Source organism: Globicephala melas, chromosome 11 (genome assembly GCF_963455315.2).
Source record: "Globicephala melas chromosome 11, mGloMel1.2, whole genome shotgun sequence".
Taxonomy (NCBI): domain Eukaryota; kingdom Metazoa; phylum Chordata; class Mammalia; order Artiodactyla; family Delphinidae; genus Globicephala; species Globicephala melas.
Genome location: NC_083324.2, coordinates 87,483,229 through 87,499,982, shown reverse-complemented (window position 1 = coordinate 87,499,982; position 16,754 = coordinate 87,483,229). Strand labels below are relative to the sequence as shown.

General features: G+C 35.3%; 1 pseudogene; it reads right to left on the bottom strand.

Moving 5' to 3' along the window:
- LOC115866103 (translationally-controlled tumor protein-like) overlaps positions 1–16,754 on the bottom strand; it is a 182,783-nt pseudogene that overhangs the window by 74,696 nt on the left and 91,333 nt on the right.

The following is a 16,754-nucleotide window of genomic DNA, read 5'->3' as shown; positions in this document are numbered from 1 at the left end:
AATGCAAATGCTTCTGGATTTTATCAAGAAATTCAGCTGTCAAAAAACAATAAAATAAAATAAAAATCTAGTTACTAACTCAACAAAATTTTATTGAGCACTGAATGTGCTAGGCAATTTTCTAAGTGTGGGAACAGGACTGTGAATCAACTTGACAAAAATTCCTACCTTTAATGGATTTTAGATACTTAAGGGACAGAAAATAAATAAACAAAATAATTAACTGTAATGTCATTTAAAAAAAAAAGTTATTCAGCTATCTCTGTATCCTAAAAATAGCTGTGGTTTTTTTATCTGATGTTTTTGACCAGTTTGAGGAGGGATTCCTGGCTACATGGAATAATTAGTCATCTGAAAAAGTGGGGTGGCACCAGAGTAAAAGGCATTTTAACAATTAAAACACAAGTAGGGCTTCCCTGGTGGCGCAGTGGTTGAGAGTCCGCCTGCCGATGCAGGGGACACAGGTTCGTGCCCCGGTCCGGGAAGATCCCACATGTCGCGGAGCGGCTGGGCCCGTGAGCCATGGCCACTGAGCCTGCGCGTCCGGAGCCTGTGCTCCGCAATGGGAGAGGCCACAACAGTGAGAGGCCCGCGAACCGCAAAAAAAAAAAAAAAAAAAAAACACACAAGTAAAAGGGAGTAGCAAGCCCCCCAAATGAAAGTCATTCATGTCAAGATTTTGCTTAAAACTGGCTAACCCAGGGTTGTTCTAAAGATCTAGTACTGGAATAGGCAAAACCGCAGATTCAAAAAGAACTCAAAGTAAAGCATTTTCTGCAGCTCCAAAGAAAAACAGCATCCAATGAGCCCCACTAGGCAAAGCTCAACTTTCTCTTGCTACTATTCAAAACAGGGGGATGAAAGATCTGTCTTCTCCCATTTATTTCTGGCTCTCAGTTTTGCGGCCACAGAACTGGAAGAAGGAAGCAGCTCTGGAATTGCCAGCAGGGAGCCCAGGGCCTATGGCAGAGCGACCAAGACACAGGCCCTCCATCCAGTTATCGGCACCGTTGTTGCTAAAATTCCTCCTTCGTGGCCATATTGCTCCTCTAGAGTCAGAGCCCTCCTACCTGACAGAGGGCACACACAGGATGAGCATCTTTCCAAGGACCAACCGTACTTCCAAATAAAGGTGTCAGCAAGTTCTCAGAATTTTTTTAAACTCATGGAAAGCAAAGAAAAACTTGTTTGAGCCTTGAACTCCTACAGGAGAACTAGCTAGCCTACCACTGACTTGGACAAAGTTCAACACTTGGTTAAAAGACAATTATTTATGAGTCAGCTGCACAGGCTGAGATGGGTCATCAGTTCACCTAAGCTTCTCACCTCAGCAAGACCACCCAAACATCAGCCCCGGGCACAGAGCATCCTCCACGCCTCAGGCACCCTGCCAGTGACAAATAAGACAAATAGGAAGTATGTTCTGACCACTTTTCTGTAGCATCTTGAAAATCCCTGTGTGTCACCACCAAGTGGTTTCTGAGTGTGTGTGTGTGTGTGTGTGTGTAGATGTGTGTTTGTGTATGTTTTGATATCTAATTACATGTAGATACATACAGGGATATCCCCAACAGGACCACTTACTGCATTACAAGGACTCATCTACATCCTGCCAGCACTGTGACGTTGTTGTGCGCTCCTATGTGACATGCCCTGTTGCCCACACCAGTGGATATGCACTGTCCAGGGAAATCAGACTGAATCATGGCATGGAAAGCATCATTTCAAGTATCTTTAAGCTCATAATCAACAAAGCTTATGTTAGCAGGGTTGGAAGATGCTCTTCTGAGTCTATTTCTCATCTCCTTATACTATCTACATCCCTATAACTCTCTCCTCTCCCTACCCCATATGTAACTCTGTATTTCCCAATGTCTATTGTTAAGTTAATCTAGGATTTATGTTTCTGGACAGGTTTCAAATGTGGTTCAGTTGATGTTGAAATGCCCATGAATCCTCCCAGATCTTGCCTCCCTCTCCTGTGGTCCACATTTTCTCCTCCATGTTTCTGCTGAGAAAGCTTCAAGCATGTCAGTCAGCATTCAGCTTCTGACTTTGAAAAATCCTGATGAAGCCACAATGAACTCCAATCTGATGCTTGTAGCAGGTCACTTGTTTCCTCTCCACAGTAAAACATGTTCACAGGTGACAAGGGCCACCATCCAAGGAGGCAACTGTTTGAGAGCAGCAACGGGACCACAGAAAGTTGGTGACTTGTGGTCATATTCTAGCAGATGGCAAAGGTGTGGATTACTCTTGGAAGCCACTGTCAGGTTGGATGGCATTTTACTCCCTAGTGACACTGAAGAAGTGAGTACTTCTATCTATTCTCTGAATAAGAGCACTACAAATCCCCTGTGAGATGGTTTTTCAACAGTACAAACGCACCATCAATCTGCTCATAAGACTATTTAAAGTTAATATGTGTTCTAGTCTATACAATTCTTCAGGAACAAGGGGCCATTTCTAAATGCAGGGTGACTGACAAAATCTCTTCCCAAGTAGCTCATGAAAAGAAAGAGAACCAACTAAGACGACAGTGCAGTGCTTTTATAAGTCAGCAACAGGAAAACAAAACAAGTTGATTTTCAAAGATAAAGCTTCTCTTATAACAAATTCAGTATATAGCTATTGGAATAACAGACTTTGTGGTATGCTCTTAAAATAACGTGAATAATACAGATGAAACATTGAAGCAGGAAGCCTTCCTTCACAGATGCTGCTTAAGAACCTTGAAGTCCAGAATTAAAATGTAAACATATTAGTACCCTTTTTCCTTCCCTTCTGCCCCATACCAGTCTTCAAAAAAAAACATGTTCCTATAAGACAGGAAAAGATACTGTATAACATCAAAATGTCTCAACTTACTATAATTATTATTTATTAGCTAATTAGGTTTGGTAAAAGGTTTCTTATGTATATTTGATTTTTGTGTTGGTGTTTATGACTATTGGGTAGGAATTTTCCAACACTTTCTAGATATCTTTCAAACATTTTAAATGAATTCAAATCAGCTACAAATGTTAAAGGTTGTTTATGTGATCAAACACACGATGGAAAATAAAATGACTTACCTCCTAGCCTACATAAAATATAGAGGAATGTCAAAATATAAAGAGGAGGATAATTGCTTGCTCCTGATCTGGGAGACTGTTAATTGCTCTCTCCTCACTCCATCCCAGTCCCGACTCAAAATAGCATTTAAAATAAAGTAAACCACACTGATAGTACAGCAGAGTATGGATAATTTTTTTTTTCTCAAAGATTCTTCAAAGTGTAGGTCAGGCTGATCACCTGTTTCATTTTCTTAATCATTTAAAGAAATTTTAAGAATATGACCAAAATCTAAATCAACTGCTGCAATTCGATAGTTATAACAAGAAAAATCATCATATTTGTGTACAGGGCAACACACAGGAAACATTTATTATAAAAAAAAAAGACTTGAGAAAGATTTATATTTAGGAACTATATAACTAATAAATTTTAAAGCTGAGGAAAATAAAGTATGGGTTTTTATTCCCCTGGAATTGTGAACAACCTCTTTACAAAGTATCCCAAAAGCTTCCTTTATTTTAAAATGGACATTCTTGGGACTCAAACACAAGTCAATCAATGAAGAATCATATGTTGACAGTACGAGAAAGGGGAAGAAATTACCTTTCGTTGGTAGAAAGTTCCATCCCCATGAAAGAAAAATAAAAGTGCTTGGAGGAGGGGAAGAGGGAAAAAAAGCTCCAGTGAGTTTAATAAGTGCCATTATTGCAGAGAAATTTTAAAGGGTGATAATATGAATCACGAGAGAAGCGCAACAGGGCAGCTATTCGAAATTTGTTTTTCACATATTTAGCGCAAAAACAGCAGTTCTCACAAGAAAGGTCAATCAACCCACACGTTCATCTCCAGTCAAGCAGCACTTTGAGATCCAAATGTGATTGCAAATCTCTTGCAGGCCAAGATGAAGGGGTTTTTCATTTCAATCTATCTATTACTACCAGCATTTTATACTCATTATGGTCAGGGGTTGAAGTGCATACTAGGTATTTAGCTGGTGCAGAATTCCAGCACTTCCCTCATCACACTAGAGTAGAATTAACATGTGAACATGCACATGCACGCACGTGCACGCACACACACACACGCACACACACAACTATGCTACAGTAACATGAAGCATCTGACTTACTCTTGCCCAAGTAATCAGATTCAGACTTAGGGCTTCCTTTCAAACCTGACTTCACCCCCCTGAAACTCTTGCAGGGGTCCTCTCAGCATGCCATAGGTTGCTGCATGTGCCGTAATAACAGGCACAGCAGGATGAGTAAAGAGCAAAATGCAATCAATCAGCAGAGGCCGTCCTTACTTTTGTAAATTTAAGTCAGTCCCTGAAACTTCCTTTACACGAACACCTGTGGTTGTGCCTTAATTTCCTTTTTAAAAACAGTTCGAGTACTTTCTTTTAAATTATCGTATATAATGCAAACAGAAAAATGCATAAAACAAATGTACACTTTAGTGAACCCTTGAACAGCAACATAACCCACACTTGTGGCAAGAAATAACAGAGTCCCAGACTTGCCCCTTCTTGAATATAAATACCTCCCTCCCTGCATCTATAACCAACATCCCTGAAATGCATTCTATCTACTTCCTTGACTTTATTTAAGGTTTTATTATATAATTATGCATACCTAAAGTATGGTTGAATTATGCCTGTTTTTTATTGATGAAACTCAATTCTTACAGAATATATTCCATCAGGCCTGGCTTTCTTTTGCTCAATATTTCATCTTTAAGATTGATCTACATTCTTCCATGTATGTGTAGTTTATTCACTTTTTATTGTTGCATACTATTCCAAGGCATGAATATGTCACAATTGACTTATTCATTTCAATTTTGATGGGCGTTTGGAATATATATATCTGGCCCACTGCAATGCAACTTTGAAAAGTCTTAGCCATATTCTGGTATACATAAGCTGAAACTTATAGGGGATGTATACATAAGAGTGGAGTTACTGGACCATACCACACATGTATGTTTAGTTTTACTAGAGATGGGCAAAAATTTTCCAAAGTTTCCATCCCACCAGCAATGCCTAAGAGTTCTTGTTCCTTCACATTCCCAACAACACTTAGGTTTTTTGTTTTTTTGTTTCTTTGCAGGTCTGGTTGGCACCCCTTTCCTTTATAAATAGAATAGTTGGAGAGAGAAGCCCTCATTGGACTTTCTGAACCTCTTATAATCCATAATTGTTGACCCATTCTTTTTGTTGTTTTTGTTGTTGTTGTTTTAATTTTGGGCCACACTGCATGGCATGTGGGTTCTCAGTCCCCACTGACCCATTCTAAAGGTCATCAAAACTTCCTCTGTCTTATTGTTATGCACTATTAGAGAGCCTCTTAATTTAGAACTTATTGAGGTAATAACCTAGATTAGTTCTAAAGGAGCTATTACACTTTTTAAAAGCTGGACAAAAGTCCTGAGAAAAGAGACTAAATTTACCAAAGACCCAGTAGACAGGAGACCTATAACTAAGATGGAAAAGAACAAGCAGTTCTGTGTTATCTGTAAATCAAACAAATAAACATCAGATTCGGTAGGAAAAAAACAGATCTCACTAATGTGACTGAGAAAGTTAATCACAAAGAAAAATAATTCTGAGGAAAGCAGTGTGGGAACATGGGAATTAAATAAAGAAAAAGCCTCCTGGGGCTTCCCTGGTGGCGCAGTGATTGAGAGTCCGCCTGCCGATGCAGGCGACGTGAGTTTGTGCCCTGGTCCGGGAGGATCCCACAAAAAAAAAAAAAAAAGAAAAAGCCTCCTCTTCCTTCATTTCTGTCTTCTCCTACACACACAGATACACACACGTACACACAAATTATTTCACTCACCACCTCCAGCACTAATTAGTGAGTGACTTTCTTTCCCTGGAAATGCTGACAAGTTCCAGCTGAATACATTTTTTAAAAAAAGAAAACTGAAAATTATTTGAATATGTGTTAATATTTTTTCTCTCGTGATCGAGTTCCATATATACAGAGCTAAACCCCAAATGGGCAATTTCTCCCAAGGTTCCAGGAACCTTGGGCTCTGTATGAAGATCCCAAATATGCTTCCTAAGCAATTCTTTTGTTTTCTGTTTAGAAAACTGACAAGAACAATAAATTTTTACATAAAGGCATAGAAACTGGATATAGTCAGTGGACACCTCTTCATCCTGATGGAGCATCTGCTCCGCAGGCTTTTAAAATCAGGCTATGACTTTCCTTACCTAGATCTATTTACACATCAGAATTAATCAAAAATTCAATGTATTCCTTATTTTGGAGATGATTTACGATGGTGTATTTCATCTCTCTGGCAAGATCCTACAATGTGTAGGTTAGATCAATAGTTAACTGGGAGATGTAATATGAATTGACTGCTCTTCTGACATGAACTCATTTGCAAATACAAGTAAGAGATTTTAGGTGGTCTTATTAGGAAATGGACCAGTGGTTCACAATTATCATATTTATCTGGAGGAGCTTTTTAAAATACACATATCCTGAAAATTCTGATTCAACAGCACTGGAGTATCATATCTACTTTTTAAAATTACCCTAGTGACTATGAAACCTAGACAATGTTAAAAACCAATGAAATAAGGAGGAAGAAGAAAGATGGAAAAATCAAATGCCAAAGGACCAATTTCTTAAGTCTGAGATTTTTTAAACGTTATTAACATTGGAGTTAGTATTTCAAATTTATGGTATGATGTGCTCATAACACTCCTCCCACTTTCTCCTTTACCCTCCCAGCCACTATAACAAAGAAATATGACCATGCGTTTGTCAGTCTGAACCCTATTTCTGTTGACAAGGGCTATATTTCAGTTGAGCTCACTTTCCCCCTTTCCACCACACATAGGACTTTATTTCTCAGGGTTTATTAAATGCATTCCACTATATTCTGGTTTATGGTAACTTTGTTCTACGTAGTCCCATTATATCCAAACATTTGTGCTTTTTCAAATATGAAAGAACTGAGGACCCAAACTGATCAAATGTTACTTTTTTAAAAGCTGCAATAGTTTCTGATGCACCTCTTTCTTTGAGGAAAGATATTATTGTGTACTCTATTAAAAATGGGACAGTTCACACAAGAAACAAGCAAACATTGAGTAGAAGCCTGTATATTTTAGCAGGCTTGAAGATTATCGAAATTTTACTGGGATAACATATACCATTACTAGGTAAAGTAAAATCAGAATACAAGTTAAACTTTATTCAGACATACACTGACCAGTTCCAACCCAGACTGAAAGCAAGGGGTCTCTGTTCAGTCCTGCCTAAACTAACCCCAGCCTATCCACTCTAAGGGAGACATTTCCAAAGCTAAACACATAATAACAAGAAAAACAATAAGCCACTAAGTTGTAAAATAATTCACTATAATTTTGCATTTTACCTTTTCAAATAGTAAATATAAATATTTTGTCTTCTAGACCAAATGGCATGGTTTCTATTAAACTAGCACAAGCTAAAAATGAGGTCATTCTAAAAGACTATAAAGAACAAAGCATCAAATGATCGCACATAACCAAACTAGAATTTTATGACCAATTCTATAAAAATAATAATTAATCTTCTGAATTCTAAGTGGCAGACACTATGCAGAATAGAAGATGACAAGAAACTCATTGATAACAGATTAAGAGGCAATTTGCTTTTCTTGAATAATATCAAAATGTCATTTCCTTCTCACTAAAAACAACAAAACTATTAGCTAGAGCATTATTTGAATGGCCTATTAAAGCCAAGGAACAAATAAAAAACATGAGGTTATTATCTTCAATGATTAAAATCTGTCACCCATTATAAATATATCCAGTAATCTGAAATTGCTTAAAAGGAAATCGGATATAGACACAATTTCCCTAGGATAAAAGCTGATTTCTTTTCCTTTACTGCCAAGTACTTTCGTAAGTAATCTCCCTGTCTTTTTTTCCTCCAATAGAGAAATAAACACAAACATTTGGAGAGATTTACAAACCAGTGCAATGATATCCAGTCTTCAGAGTAAATAATATGTTTTAAAGAAACAAGACATTTGTCATTCTCATCCCTTCCCCTTTTTATACACATGAAATATACAAAAGCTAAGCCATTATAAGTGAAATATGATCAAAAAACACTCAAGATAAGAATTTGATTCTCAGAATTAGAATATAGACTTGTTTTTCCCTAACCAGGTAAGAGTGCTAAGTGCATTGTTCTCCATGTGGTCAGCAAATTGGGAAAATTTTAATTTTTTTCACCTGCATTTGAGTCTCATGGGCCTTCTCTATAATCCTTGAAAATATATTTATCATAGCTACTTATACTCCTAAATGGAAACAACAGTAATAAGTTCAGAAAACAGTCTTCAAATTATTATAAAATGTATTTGTCATCATAAACATGATTGTATAAACTAGTAGCTAAGAGCTAGTGAATTTCTCTGAACCATGTAACATAAATTCAAGTCTTAATATTGGCTTTTCACTTTGTGACTACTTCTTTAAAAAAAAACTTTGTGTGAGAGTATGGCAGAACTAAATACCACGAAAACTATTTCAGGTACAAAAGTAAAAATATATATATATATATATTTCTTTAAATATATATATAAATATATATTTCTTTTTTTTTTTTTGGTTGCACCGCGTAGCTTGTGGGATCTTAGTTCCCTGACCAGGGATTGAACCTGTGCCCTCGGCAGTGAAAGCTCAGGGTCCTAACCACTGGACTGCCAGGGAATACCCCTAAAATAAATATTTTAAATATTTAAATATACAGCCAAGCTTCTCCCACTCCCCCCCCAAAAAAAAGATTGGATGGCTATCCCCAAAGGCTGAAAACATCTAGAAATCTTGAATCCAGAGTTAATCATGCATTAAAATGAGCAGTGGTCTTAGGACAATCTGCCAACCCATGTCATTTAGCTCCATTCTTTCATGGAGAGCAGGAGACAAAGTCTACAGTTGGTTCCAGAATAGAAGCAAGATTAGATCCTCCTGGGACGAGATAGCAAAGAGTAAATTAGGAGGAAAAAAAATCCACAGAGGAAGATGGTGTTGAAATTTGCCTATCAGTTTCTCAACTTGAGATAGAGGGGGGTAAGTTCATTAAGCTTTCATAACCATAAACCAGTGTTCATGTAGCATTTGGGTTAGAATTCATACTATTTATATGATTCTTAAAACTCCAAGCTAAGAATTGTTTTCAAATGGTGCTTAATAGGTAGTGACTTCAGGAACCTGGCATAAACAAAGGTAAATCCACATTTAGAGGAACCATTTTCAACCCAGGTCAACTACAACATCCACAATCAAAAGTTAAATTCCCAGAGGGGATATATGTATATGTATAGCTGATTCACTTTGCTATACAGTAGAAATTAACACAACATTGTAAAGCAACTATATTCCAATTAAAAAATTTTTTAAAAAGTTAAATTCCCACAGTTAAAAAGGAAATACAGGATGGAATGAATTGGGAGATTGGGATTGACATATATACGTTATGTATAAAATAAGTAACTAATGAGAACCTACTGTATAGCACAGGGAGCTCTACTCAGTGCTCTGTGGTGACCTAAATGGGAAGGAAATCAAAAAAAGAGGGGATATATGTATACGTATAGCCGATTCACTTTGCTGAACAGCAGAAACTAACACAACATTGTAAAGCAACTATACTCCAATAAAGATGAATTAAAAAAATAAATAAATACAAGTTATATCAGCCATGAACTTGAACTTGGAGAACAAACAACCAATCAGACCCACAAAACTACAGACATCAGAATGATCAGATACAGAACAGAATGTAAATTAACTATATTTAACATGCATAAATAATAAGAAGGTATTGGGATTATTTCAAAAGAAGGAGAAACTATCAAAATGAGGTATATTTGAAGATAAGCATATAGATCTTATAGAAATACAATATATAAGTGAAATTAAAAATTTAATTAACTAGTTAAACAGCTGGAAAGACAAAGCTGAAGACAAAACCAATGCAGCAGAAGACAAATCTGGAGAAATTATACAGAATGAGACTCTGAACTATAAAAAGGGAAAGAGTATGAAAGAGAAGGTAAAAGGAATCGGTGACAAAAAGAGATAATCTAATACCCCGTAATCGACAAACTAGAAAGAAGTAAAAGGAAGAATGTGGGAGAGACAATATTCAAAGAAATACTAGCTAAGGTTTGTTTCAGAATTAAGAAAAAAATGCAAATTCTCAGAATCCCAGTATATCTAAAGCAGAATAAATAAATGGAAATAAATGGAAATGTAAAAATCTGTAGAGCATCAAAGACAAAAGAAGATCTTGAAAGAAGGCAGAAGTTAAAGGCAAATTAACAAAAATTAAAATTAGACAACTGAGTTTTCAAGAGTAATAACAAAAGTCAGAAAAGAGCAAAATAATATCAAAATGTGCTAAGGAAAAAAATAATTGTCAAGACAGAATTCTACACTCAGTAAAATTATTATTTAAGAACATGGGCAAAATAAAGGCAACAGACAAGGTCTGAGTATATACTATTAATAGAGGCTCACTGAAGATGTAAGTACAGGATTTAATTTAAGAAAAATTAAAATGAGCAAAAAAGAAGGTCTGAGAGACAAGAAAGGATGGTGAGAAATTTAAGAAGGGAAAAGACAGTAGTAAACATAGATTAAACTTGAAAAAAAGATATTGAATATGTAAAACTATAATATCTATTTTGTGCGGTTTATTTTTTTTAAAGCCACTGGAAAATAATAGCAAATAAGACAGTAGGAAAGTAACAGGAGTTCAAATATTCTAAAATCACTACATTGTTGAGTGAGAGATTAGAATTTTTAAATTAAAATACAGAATAAGCACTGAAACCAAAAGAAATACCACAGTAAAAATAGAATAAATAGCGGATACGCAATAGCATATTTGAAATAAATCCAAATGTATCATTAATCACAACAAATTCCATGTTAAAAGTCAAGGTGTTTCAGACCAGAATTTTTAAAATCTAGATATACGTAGTTTACATTAGACAACATAAAATAACAAACTGATTGGGCTGTACTAATGTTAGAAACTATATACTTTAAGACAAAAAATATTCTAGAGTTAAAGGAAGCACAATAGTATAAAAGATTCACCAGAAGATATAATAATTTAAATTTAAATGTACCCAAAATACAGTTTCAAATATATAAAAAGAAAATTGAGAGAACTATCATAGTAAATTTACAAATCTATCATCATAATAAGCATTCTTAAAACCTTTCTTATCAATAAACAAGTGAAAAAATGAATAAGAATATCGAACATAGCCTCAATATTCTGAATTACATAGGATATTCTTAATAACTGGAAAATACACATTTTCTTAAACATATGTGTATCGTTTGCAAAAATATAAAATATTCTTTCGTGAAAATATAATAATCATTACAAAAGTCAATAGCAACAGAAAACTTGTTTAAATGCTCATATATTTTGAAAATTAAAATATGCTTCTAAGTAACTCAGGAGTGCTAGTAAAATGATATTTAGAGAAAAAAGATTAATGCATCTAACGTGTATATTAAAAGCAAGGAAAGCAGATAATTTTAGAAATTTTAAAACATAAAATTGACTCCAATAAAGTATACGGAATAAAGTAATAAAAATATAGCAGAAATTAATGAAATTTTAAAAATACAATAGAGGATCACAGAAACCACCTGACCTTTTAGAAAAGAGCAATTAAATTGACAAACCTCTGGCAAGCTTGATTAATAAAAGAGAGAGCATACTAATAAGTAATATGGAAATGAAAAGGGTGCATAGCTATAGATGCTGCAAACATTTTAAAAAATTGTAAAAGAATATTATCAACTTTATGCTACCAAAAAAGTTGAAATTGATTCTTAGGAAAAAAATACATACCTTGCCAAATGGACTTAAGAAAAATAGATCACTTGAATAGTTTTAAAACCATTAAAGAAATTTAATCAGTAGTTTTAAATATTCCCACAAATGAAATACCAGGCCCCAGCAAGTTCTATTCACTACTCAAGGACAGATAATTCCAATCTTACATACAATATTTCAGAAAATACAAAAAGAAACACTATTGAACTCATTTTATGAGGCTAGTATAATTCTGATACAAAACCAGGAAAGGAAAATATGAGAAAGGCAAATTACAGGCCAGTTTCACTCATTAATACAGATGTAGAGTATTCCTTAACAGAATATTAACAAAATAAATCCAGCAATTTAAAAAAATAACAGTTTTACACCAAAAGCAAAAAAAAGTGAAAATAGACAAATTTGATTACATTAAAATTTAAAACTTCTTCATCAAAGAACACTATTAACAGAGTGAAAAGGCAGCCTACCGAATGGGAAAAAATATTTGCAAATCACATATCTGATAAGAGGTTAGTATCCAGAGTACATAAAGAACTCCTACAACTCAACAACAACACAACAAATAGCCTGATTAAAAAATGGGCAAAGAACTCGAATAGACATTTCTTCAAAGAGGACATGGAAATGGCCAAGAAGCATATAAAAAGATGCTCAACATCACTAATTATTAGAGAAATGAAAATCAAAACCACAATAAGATATCACCTCATACCCCTTACTGCTACTATCAATAACACAGAAAATAACAAATGTTGGGAAGGATGTGAAGAAATGTATAAAATGGTGCAGCTGCTATGGAAAACAGTATGGCGGTTCCTCAAAAAATTAAAAATAGAATTATCATATAATAGAGCAATTCCACTTCTGGGTATATACCCAAAAGTTTTGAAAGCAGGATCTCAGGAGATATTTGCACAGCCATGTTCACAGCAGCACTATTCACAATAGCCAAGAGATAGTAGCAATCCAAATGTTCAGACAGATGAATGGACAGGCAAAATGTGGTCTATACATAGAATGAAATATTATTCCATTTAAAAAGGAAAGAAATTTTGACACATGCTACAACCTGGATGAAGCTTGGCGACATTATGCTAAGTGAGATAAACCAGTCACAAAAGACAAATACTGTATAATTCCACTAATATGAGGTATCTAGAATTGTCAAATTCATAGAAACTAAAAGTTGGACGGTGGTTGCCAGGGTCTTGGAGAATGGGGTTATGGGGAGTGTTTAAAGGGTACAGAGCTTCAATTTTGCAAGAGGAAAACGTACTGGAGATCTCTTTCACGGCAATGTGAATATGCTTAACATTACCGAACTGTACATTTAATAATGATTAAGATAATAAATTTTATGTGTTTTCTTAATACAATAATTTTTTTAATATTAATTTTAATTTACCCCAGGAATGTAAAGTTGGTTCAACTTTAGGAAATCTATTAATATAATTTACCACATTAGCAAATAAAAGGTAATAATGTGAATGTCTCAAAAGATGAAAAAAACTGATAAAAATCAATATTCATTCTTAACTGAAAAAAAGACCTAACAAACCTTGTTCTCAAATTAAAAATTATCTTCTGGGACTTCCCTGGTGGTCCAGTGGTTAAGAATCTGCCTACCAATGCAGGGGATGTGGGTTCAACTCCTGGTCAGGGAACTAAGATCCCACATGCCTTGGGGCAACTAAGCCCTCACACCGCAACTACTGAGCATGCAAGCCACAACTAGAGAGCCCATGTGCTCTGGAGCCCACATGCCACAGCTAGAGAGAAGCCCACACGCTGCAATGAAAGATGAAAGATCCTGTCGCAACTAAGACCTGACGCAGCCAAAATAAATAAATAAATAAAAAATTTTTAAAGGTTATCTTCTACACACACACACATCACACACACAGAGCTTACAACTAAGATATTTAATGGTGAAACATTAAAAAGATTTCTTCTGAAATCCAAGGTAAGGCGTATTTGCCTGCACTTCTATATAATACTAGACTGCAGGTCTAACTAGTACAATAAAAACAGTGCAATAGGGTTAGGGGAAACCCAGAAAGGGAAGGAGGAGAGAAAAAAAAGAAGGAAGGGAGGAATACAGGAAGAGATGCATGGTGGGGGAGAAGGAGAAAACAGAAGAGAAGAAAAAGGAAGGGAAAGTTAAAGGCATAAGGAAAGGAAAACATATAACTATTGCTTTTCTCATATGATATGATGGTATATAAAACAACCCAAGTGAATGTACAGATAAATTATCAAATTTAGTAAGACAGGTCAGCAAAGTTGCTAGATGTAGTTGTTACATAAAAGTCAATCTCATTTAGGTACAATAATGACAAATAGAACGTTTAATTAATTTCAAACATACCATTTGTAATAGCACCGAATATTAACTATTTAAAACAAAAGTCATGAAGACCTGTTAGAGAAAATTATCAACTTTTATTTGAAGACATTAAGGAATATGTAAATAAATGGAGAGATTTATCATATTCATGGCTTAGAAAATTCGATATTATAATACTGGGACAATGTCAATTCTTCCCAGACTGAGCAAGGGTCTTTCTATAAAACTTCAGAAAAGAATTCAGAAACAAAAATTCAGAAAAGAATTTATGTGAAAATTAACATGCTAATTCTAATGTGCATATGAAAGAGCAAGAGACCAAGAACAGTCAAGACACTCCTGAAGAAGAGTCAAGTCAAAGTTCGTCCTCTGCCGGATATGAAGACTAGAAAGCCATTTTTAATTGAGATGGTATAGAATTAGGGCATAGAGAATCAAGTAAACTAACAGAACACAAATGAGAACCACAAAACAGACCCAGGTAAATATGAACATTGAATATACGATACAGGTAGCATCACACACCAATAGGAAAGCAGGGACTACTGAATAAACACGCAAGAATAACCAGCTACCCCTTTAGGAAAAAAACGGACTTGGATCTCTTCCTCACATCTTCTTAAAAAACAATTTCAGATTGGTTGAGGGCTTAGCACTTTTAGAAAAAGAATGTGATATAACATCTTTCTGATAAAAAGATGCATTCTTAAACAGGACACAAAGAGTGAAAACATAAAGAAAATGATAAGTCATTTAAAGCTAAGAACTTTTCTGTTTATCAAAAAATATCTAATAGAGGATGAAAATGGCAGCCACAAAGTAAGAATAATTATTTGCAACAGCATATAATCATCACAAGATTAGTATGAGAATGTTCCTACTCATTTTTTTTAAAAAAAGAAGGGAGTGAGACTTCCCTGGTGGCGCAGTGGTTAAGACTCCACGCTCCCGATGCAGGAGGCCCAGGTTCCATCCCTGGTCTGGGAACTAGATCCCACATGCATGCTGCAACTAAGAGTTCACATGCCACAACTAAGGAACCAGTGAGCCGCAACTAAGGAGCCCACCTGACACAACTAAGGAGCCCACCTGCTGCAACTAAGGAGCCACGTGCTGCAACTAAGGAGCTCGCCTGCTGCAGCTCGCCTGCTGCAGCTAATACCCAAGGCAACCAAATAAATAAAGTAAAAAAAAATAATAAAAAAAATTAAAAAATAAAAAGGGTAGTAAATTACATTAAAAAAAGACAAAACATGAATGAACAATATATGAATAATGATCAACTACATTAAAATAATCAAAGAGAGGAAATTAAAAACGACAATGAGGTAAAATTCTGACAATGTAGTGTGTTAGGAAGGATACACGGCAACAGGAACTCAAACACTGTGGTAGGAGTATGCAGTTTTTGGAAAGCAATTTTGGCATTAGCTTGCAAAGCTGAAGAGCTACATACCCTCTAATGAACAATTCTACTGTGCAAACACATGAAACTGGCTTAGGGGTTACTACTTTGTTCATAAAAATTATAGACAGAATAGAAATTAATAACGCATCACAAAATGAATATGCCTTAGAGATAATATGGCACCTTTGTACCAGGAAACAAGCACAATAATGAACATAGCAGCATTATTTATAATAGCAAAGATAAATGGAAGCAACGCCAATGTCTGCAGCAGGAGAACTGGTAAATAAAATGAATATACAATTAAATAATTGTATTCAAGTCTTACCGTTCTTATCTAATGGAGTACCCCTGTTCCAGAGACTTCTGCTCTGGTTAATTCTCCCTTTCCCTCTGGAGAATAAAATCTGTTATTTCTGGCTATCTGCCCTCTACACCGTATTTATATATAATTGACCTATCGGATTCAAACTGTGGTTTTATTTCAGAACTAGTAAGTACCCGTGAGCCTTATTTACTCTATCGTTTTCCACTTCCATTCCCCCACCCCACAATACAGAGACACAAACACACACAGATTTCGTGTCCCACTCTTCACTCGACCTCCAAAATAGTCAAGTCTCTTACAATACCTGAGGAAATGTCCGCTGCCTCAATAGCTGTGATGATGGCTTAATGCCCTTAAAACCCTGACTCTACATTAAGGACCAAGAAAAGAATTTTTTAACACCTGAACAAGGACAGAGGATGATTAAGATACAAATTTTATATGCTAGCTTATTTTATTTCTAATTATATTCTTAGTAAATGATGTTAATATTCAACAGGAATGACTTTGTCACTCAGTGCTTTTGCCCAGTAAAAACCAGAGCCCCTAAGCATTTTATTGGCACTAAAGCAGTCAGCTGTGACATACGATAACGGCAAGGGTAAAGAAATTCTGCTCCGTTTCTAAATGAAATGTCTCTTCGATGACTTGAATGTAGGAGACTGAACATACGTAGAGGAGATCACAATAATTTTAAAAGGTGTTGACAGTATTATCATAATAGTCACC